Here is an 8719-nt window from a genome sequence, read left to right on the forward strand (position 1 = left end):
GGCGAGACATTGACAAAAGGTTTTATTGCAACAACATTAGGGGGAATACTTTAACAAGTGCTATACAAAGATAAAAGGTTTTATTGCAAAAAATGGGGAAATACTTTAACAAGGATTTATGGTGTCCCCCGCTGTGATATTGCTGGAATATTGCTAAGAGTGGCGTAAAATCAAACTCACTCACTCACTTTAACAAGGGCAGAATCAAGACACTTCTCCCGAGGTCCCATGTAGAAGGGCCCCAAGTACCGATGTTTATACACCTTGTTATCATATCTGAGTCACCAAAATGAGTATTGAAGGGCCAAAACGGCAACAGAGTTTATGATGGAGATCCAGTTAGAAGTTGGAACAAAATGTGGCCTACTACTCACACAATTAGCCACTGGTGTTAGTTGCTCACCATGGGGACCTGGTACAGAATGATGGTCATAAGTAGTCAACGAGATTGAGAACCGTGGGGCATTCTGGGATAGATTTGGTCCCTATCAACCTTTGCTGATTGTAAGAGGCGACGAAATGGATCTGGTGGTCAGGCTTGTGACTTAGTTGATGGCGTGTCACCCTACCACAACGATGTGGACCATTGTTCATAAGAGGCGACTAACGGTATCGGGTGGTCTTGCTCGCTGACTTGGTTGATGCATGTCATCGTATCCCAATTGTGTGGATCGATGCTCATGATTTTAATCACTGGATTGTCTGGTCCAGACTCGATTATTTACAGACCGCTGTCATATAGCTGGAATATTGACGAGTGCGGCGTTAAACAACAAACAAATCAATTCAAACCAATCATATTATCAGTCACTGTATTGTCACCTCCAGATTTGATTATTTTCAGGCTGCCATTTATTAGCTGGAATATTGCTGAGTGCAGCGTTAAACAATAAACAAGGACTGACATACATTTCAAAACTGCCAAAGCAACCTTTATGTGTCCTGTGTGTGACTGAATGAGAGTGAGGGAGTGAACGAGGTTTTAACAATATTCCATCAATATCAAAGGGGTGGGGTGTGTATCACATATTGTACCCATTTTGGGAATTGAATGAGGCCTTAGTTTTGAGCGAACACTTAAACCAATACAGACTCAATACACTACCCCACCTCCCGAACGTAGTGACTGAAATATTGTTCAAAGCTGCGCAAAACCCAACTCACCTGAGAATGAGTGCGTGAGTTTAACGCCGCTTTGAACAGCATTCCAGTTTCATTGTCGGCTTAATATGGGAGGAAAGCCAGAGGTGATGCACGTCTCAGATGATAATGATTTTGTGAAGTCCATGAGCAGGTGCTGACAAACCTGGAAACAAATCGGAGCGAACCACGATACGAACACACAATGATAGGTTCCTGGCGTGCCCATGGGACGCAACTCTGCACAACGAATTTCAGCGCCTTAGATCATATAAGATGACTGGACCTTCCCTGTCCGCTACTCTAGAATGAGGCAAGTAGTTCATTCTTTATCACCCTTTTAAAAGAAAACGCTACAAACAGACTCCTTGAAGAGTCTTCACTCAGCTGATTGTTTGTCTGTCCAGTATGCATGCAAGAACAAATAATTTTGCATGGACTACTACCAGGAACATTCGTCACAACCCGAATAATTCCCTAACCCACAAGATCTACAGATCTGGTCACGAATGCAGAAGGACATCCAATCAGTCTGAAAAGGCCGTTTCCATGAGGACAGTGATGTTGGTAGGTTTGTTGTTTAAAGCCGCACTCAGCAATATTCCAGCTATATGACGGCCGTCAGTAAATAATCGAGTCTGGACCAGATGATCCAGTGATTAAAATCATGAGCATCGATCCACGCAATTGGGATACGATGATATTCATCAACCAAGTCAGCGAGTATGACCACCCGATCCCGTTAGTCGCCTCTTACGACAAGAATAGTCGCCTTTTACGGCAAGGATGGGTTGCTGAAGATCTATTCTACCCCGGATCTTCACGGGTCCGGAGGACAGTGATATGCTTCAGCACTAGTTCAAATATGACACCCATACTTGTTCGACCCGTGAAGATCCTGGTTAGAGTAGGTCTTCAGCAACACATGCTTGCCGTAAAAGGTGACTATGCTTGCCGTAAAAGGTGACTATGCTTGTCGTAAAAGGTGACTATGCTTGTCCTAAAAGGTGACTATGCTTGTCGTAAAAGGTGACTATGCTTGTCGTAAAAGGTAACTATGCTTGTCGTAAAAGGTGACTATGCTTGTCGTAAAAGGCGACTATGCTTGTCGTAAAAGGTGACTAACGGGATCGGGTGGTCAGGCTCGCTGACATCGATTCCAATTGCGTTGATCGACCCATACTTGTTCACATTTAGGCCCATTTGTCGGAAGTGGGAGAAGTGTTGCAAAGTCCACAAGAGCCAAACACATCGCCTGATACAGTTTCAACAAGACGCCTGTAGTGGTTTAGTTCTGTTGTACACAATTATTTCATGTGGCATGATAATGTACTTTGGCGTCAGCTAACCTGTTTACTTCAGACCTCCCACGTTGTCCAGAAGATGCTTGCTCACATTGAATTAAGTCATTAAAAGCAATGTCTACCAACTGTAACTCTCCAAATATTAATCCAACTGTCTTGGTCTCAGATTCCCTGTTTATTCGGAGTTCCAGCAGAGATATATTTCTTTTGAAGATGTCTTTGAACGGACTGAAGTGGTGTGAAGGTAATATTTTTTTGGTGTCTTCAATGACGTCATGATAGTAATGCAACGCACGAAAAACTCTCTGAAGTGTTGCAGTGAAGCAGAAAAAGATTTCCTCCTCGAGTTGAGTGCGTTGTATTCAACGTAATGTACCTGGTGTAATCAAATTAAAAACTAGAGTGAGTTCGGGGAGAAGTAAACCCCTTCACCCAATCCCCCTACTCCCCAATGTAATGGTGGTCAAACAAGTGCTCTTGTTCGTTATGGCGCATTTGTTAAATTCCTGAAGTTTTCTATCCTGCTTCTTCACTGACTGCGTTCTTGTGATAAGGGACTATCTCGAGCTGTCATTTTGTTGTTTATCTTGGCACCTGTAATATTCCAGCTATACGACGGCGTCCTGTTAATAATTTTTGAGTTTGATTCGGACGAACCAGTGATTGATATATTTACAGATCGTGCGATAACACGCTATCAGCCTTACCACCCATATATTGGCCAGAATCCATCCATAACCAACAATTGTCATCGTAGTGAACGATATGTCCAAATACTTGTGGTCAAGTAGATTTCAGTATTTGTAGGGGAGAGGGGCGGTCGGGTAGCCTAGTGGTTAAAGCGTTCGCTCGTCACGCCGAAGACCCGGGTTCGATTCCCGACATGGGTACAATGTGTGAAGCCCATTTCTGGTGTCCACCGACGTGATATTGCTGGAATAATGCTAAAGCGGCGTAAAACCAAACTCACTCATTGTAGGGGAGGTTGGGAAATCTATAATATGTTGGACCACTGCAAATTGCGGCGTAAAACTTTACTCTTTCACTTACAGTGTTTGTCGTTCCCCAGTGTAAAAAACACCTTTCACTCATCTACAACAAGTGCGATTCCAGCTTTTTGGTATAAAGGGTGCACTTAAAAAACGTTATAAATGAATGGACATAATACGGAGGGAAAATACATTTTGCTAGCCAATCAGTAATTGTTATTTTTAGTTGAAAACATACACCAAATGATCAAGTTACATGATTAAGTTAAGTTGCGTAACTGGTAATTGGTATAAGACAGTGGGTTCAGAAAGAGAAGTACGCTCGGTTGGAAGTCGACTCAAGGGCATCAGTGTCGCCGGAAGAGAATCGGTTTGAAGTGGACGGAAGGGGATCGGTTGGAAGTTGACGAAAGGGGATCGGTTGGACGCCGACGGAAGGGAATCGTTTGGAAGTTGACGGAAGGTGATCGGCTGGACGCCTGACGGAAGGTGATCGGTTGGATTTTGACGGAAGGGAATCGGTCGGAAGTCGACGGAAGGGAATCGGCTGGACGCCGGCGGAAGGGGATCGGTTGGAAGTCGACGGAAAGGGGTCCGGCTGGACGCCGGCGGAAGGGGATCGGTTGGAAGTCGACGGAAGGGGATCGGCTGGACGCCGGCGGAAGGGGATCGGTTGGAAGTCGACGGAAGGGGATCGGTCGAAAGTCGACGGAAGGGGATCGGTCAGAAGTCGACGGAAGGGGATCGGTCGAAAGTCGACGGAAGGGTATCGGTCGAAAGTCGACGGAAGGGGATCGGTCGAAAGTCGACGGAAGCGGATCGGCCGGAAGTCGACGGAAGGGGATCGGTTGGACGCCGACGGAAGGAGATCGGTTGGAAGTGGACGGAAGCGGATCGGTTGGAAGTGGACGGAAGCGGATCAGTTGGAAGTGGACGGAAGGGGGTCGGTTGGACGCCGACGGAAGGAGATCGGTTGGAAGTGGACGGAAGCGGATCGGTTGGAAGTGGACGGAAGCGGATCAGTTGGAAGTGGACGAAAGGGGGTCGGTTGGACGCCGACGGAAGGGGATCGGTCGGAAGTCGACCGAAGGGGATCGGCTGGACGCCGACAGAAGGGGATCGGTCGGAAGGGACGGAAGGGGATCGGTTGGCCAAAGAGGCCCCTGGTTGTGGAAGGACTGGGGTTGTTCGTCTCCTCTCGGCATTGTATTGTCTAAATCTCCAGGCGCGACTACCAAGTGCGCGCTCAACTATATTGGAATGAGACTTTTTCCGACATTGTTGAAAGTCGATTGACTTTATCTAAGTAAACCAATCTTTTCACTTGTTAACTTTCCGAGAGTAATTACCAATGTGTTTATTTCAGTGTCAGTTGTATGACGTTCACATGTCTCTGGATGCACATGCACGCTGTATACACTTTACCATAAACGCGGTGAAGGTTCCAGTTATCTCCTCGATGGCTGTTGAGGTGCAGTAAATAGTGGGTCCATTCAAGCCATCTGGGCCAAATGTTAAAGGTTGTAAGTTGTACGTTAAAGACTTTTCACGAGAATGATACTACTCGAGTACCAGCTACTATAGCTTCTTGAGTCTGATTCGACTGGTACGGCACTAAAATTAGCCGACCAATCAAATTGCATCAAAGGGCGAGCGTCAACTTGTGTTAGGTGACTGATATTGGCGAGATGGTGGCGTCATTTCCAAAACGAAGCCACATGGAAGCGAATGGGTCCTGGGTATTTATCATATAATAGAATGGATTATATAATACCCTGGCCAATCGAGGATGGTCTGATGGTCGATGTAACTACCACCGTCAAGACCGAATGTGTTAAAAAAGTAATTTTCTATATCCTTTTTGAAAACTATGAAAGTATTCTAATTTAAAAACAAATTACCATTACTGGATAGCTTCAAGTTTCATCAGTATTCAACATGTGTTATAGACAATACGAAAATAATATATTTATCCACTTCCATTAAGTTACTACAAAGATTTCTGCTAAAGATTTAAGTTTGTGCACATGAATCTGCAACTGAACGTCAAATGCCAATGTTCATAGCATTTCGGAATTTTTCCTTTATTGAATGAAACGTGAAAATATTAACTGAATTTGAAAGCCATTAAAACCTGTTTTGTTTAGGAAGACCCAGAGTGCCAAATCTTGTATCACAAGTAGAGCATTGCGCCCTATGAGATAGCTGCTGTTTGGCAAGACAAATCTGTCCGCCATCAAAATACTCGCACCATTACAGACCCGTGAAAATCCGGGCTAGAATAGATCTTCAGCAACCCACGCTTGCCGTAAAAGGCTAACGGGATCGTGTGGTCAGGCTCGCTGACTTGGTTGATGCATGTCATCGATCCCAATTGCGTGGATCGATGCTTATGGTATTAATCACTGGATTGTCTGGTCCAGACTCGATTATTTACAGACGACCGTCAAATAGCTGGAATATTGTTGAGTGCGGCGTCAAACAACAAACCAACCAACCAATCGCACCATTACACGTCAGCCGAGCTCGACTCAAAACTTATACCCCCATTTGACAATGACCGAGTCACAGGTGTCCACTCCTTGTTTAGTGACTTGGTCATTACTTCGTCCACTTGATGAAGATTGTTATACGCAGTCGTAATATGTTGCTTTGGGCATCGCATCAGTACTGTACATATTGCACACGCTTTTTTACTTCCTTCCAGAAACAGTTGAACCTAATATTGTCACAACAAAGTAAGTTAAGCATATCCATATGCATATCCATGACCACTGAGTTAGTTATCCACTTCCCTGTCAAAACCTCCCAGTATGTAACTGCCATTGATCAAACAGCTCTCAGCTCATCACTACTTTGAGCTGCCCACCCTCTCTCCTAATCACTACAGCTGACCACCTTTTCCATCACTACAAGAGCTGCCCACTTGTCTCCTCATCACCACATTGAACTTCTCACCTCTCTCCTCATCACCACTTTGAGGTGCCCACCCTCTCTCCTCATCACCACTTTGAGGTGCCCACCCTCTCTCCTCATCACCACATTGAGCTACCCACCTCTCACCTCATCACCACATAGAGGTGCCCACCCTCTCTCCTCATCACCACATTGATCTACTCACCTCTCTCCTCATCACCACATTGAGGTGCCCACCATCTCTCCTCATCACCACATTGAGGTGCCCACCCTCTCTCCTCATCACCACATTGAGGTGCTCACCCTCTCTCTTTCACCACATTGAGGTGCCCACCATCTCTCCTCATCACCACATTGAGCTACTCACCTCTCTCCTCATCACCACATTGAGCTACTCACCTCTCTCCTCATCACCACATTGAGGTGCCCACCATCTCTCCTCATCACCACATTGAGGTGCCCACCATCTCTCCTCATCACCACATTGATCTACTCACCTCTCTCCTCATCACCACATTGAGGTGCCCACCCTCTCTCCTCATCACCACATTTAGATGCCCACCCTCTCTCCTCATCACCACATGTTGAGCAACCCACCCTCTCTCCTCATCACCACATTGAGGTGCCCACCATCTCTCCTCATCACCACATTGATCTACTCACCTCTCTCCTCATCACCACATTGATCTACTCACCTCTCTCCTCATCATCACATTGAGCTACTCACCTCTCTCCTCATCACCACATTGATCTACTCACCTCTCTCCTCATCACCACATTGATCTACTCACCTCTCTCCTCATCACCACATTGATCTACTCACCTCTCTCCTCATCACCACATTGATCTACTCACCTCTCTCCTCATCACCACGTTGATCTACTCACCTCTCTCCTCATCACCACATTGAGCTACCCACCTCTCTCCCCATCACCACATTGAGCTATTCACCTCTCTCCTCATCACCGCACCGAGCTACCGACCCTCTCCCAGCGTCAATTCACTCAGCTAACGACCTTATCCCGTCATCCCTGGGGAATCGCGATGCCCTTATCTTGAATAAATGATTCAGAAGTTTATTGACCTGGATCAACTTCGACCATACACCTGCCCAAAGCATCATTTCCTGGGGTTATGGCTTTCATAATCTTGACAGGCCGTCTTCAGGCTCGTCTTCAACACTGAGATGGTATCATTGTGATGATGTTTTGAAAAAATACACTGAAGCCGAATGACCTTCAGAGCTAGCTACAAAGAACCGGCTATGCAGTTGTGAAGGTCGATGGTAGTACCCAGTCGCTGTGTATGTAACCCGGCATCTGACACTCCCATTTCCTTTACATTAATTAAATGTCAGCAGCACAAGATATACCTGTCTGCGTCACTTGATCTGAAAACTAATCTTGCTTCATATCATTAATCATTTTTTTATCTAGTTTAACAGTCCGAAACCTAGGGATCTGCTGGGATAAGTTCAAATGAAATTCCAGATAGGCTTGTGTGCCTATCTTCGAGCACGTGTAATTAAAGAAACATGCTGATGGGCGTTCCATGCCAACGTGAACAGTGAAGGTGGAAGTTGATTCGGCGCTTCTAGACATCGTGTTACCTGCATCTGATGGGGTAATATAAGTGCAGCTTGATTAAAATATCTTTGGTAATGGAAATATAATTCGAAGCACATTTATAAATGACCTAGTCAACCGACACATGGGCTGTGGCTTATCTTCATGGCGTGAAGGAGATCATTTAGACATGAGAAACTCGCGGGGAATCCAAAGCAAAAAAGTATCCACCACATAGCGGTGCTTGACTGTAGATCAGGTGGCTACAATGTCTGCTAAGGGTGATTAGTCCTTGGATCGAGGCCCGCTATTGAATCTATGGATCTTGTGGGCACAATATCTGCTAAGTGTGAATAATCCTTGGACCGATAACCGCCTATGTATCTATTGATCTTGTGGGTACAATATCTTCTAAGTCTGAATAGTCCTTGGACCGATAACCGCCTATGTATCTATTGATCTTGTGGGCACAATAGCTGCTAAGTGTGAATAATCCTTGGACCGATAACTGCCTATGTATCTATTGATCATGTGGGTACAATATCTGCTAAGTATGAATAATCCTTGGACCGATAACCGCCTATATATATATTGATCTTGTTGGCACAATATCTGCTAAGTGTGAATAATCCTTGAACCGATAACCGTCTATATATCTATTGACTTTGTGGGTACAATATCTGCTAAGTGTGAATAATCCTTGAACCGGTGACTGCTTTGTATCTCATGGCCTCAATGTCTGCTAAGTGTGAATAATCCTTGGACCGATAACCGCCTATGTATCTATTGATCTTGTGGGTACAAT

This window comes from Haliotis cracherodii, unplaced genomic scaffold (genome assembly GCF_022045235.1).
Source record: "Haliotis cracherodii isolate W230 unplaced genomic scaffold, xgHalCrac1.p SCAF_8, whole genome shotgun sequence".
Taxonomy (NCBI): domain Eukaryota; kingdom Metazoa; phylum Mollusca; class Gastropoda; order Lepetellida; family Haliotidae; genus Haliotis; species Haliotis cracherodii.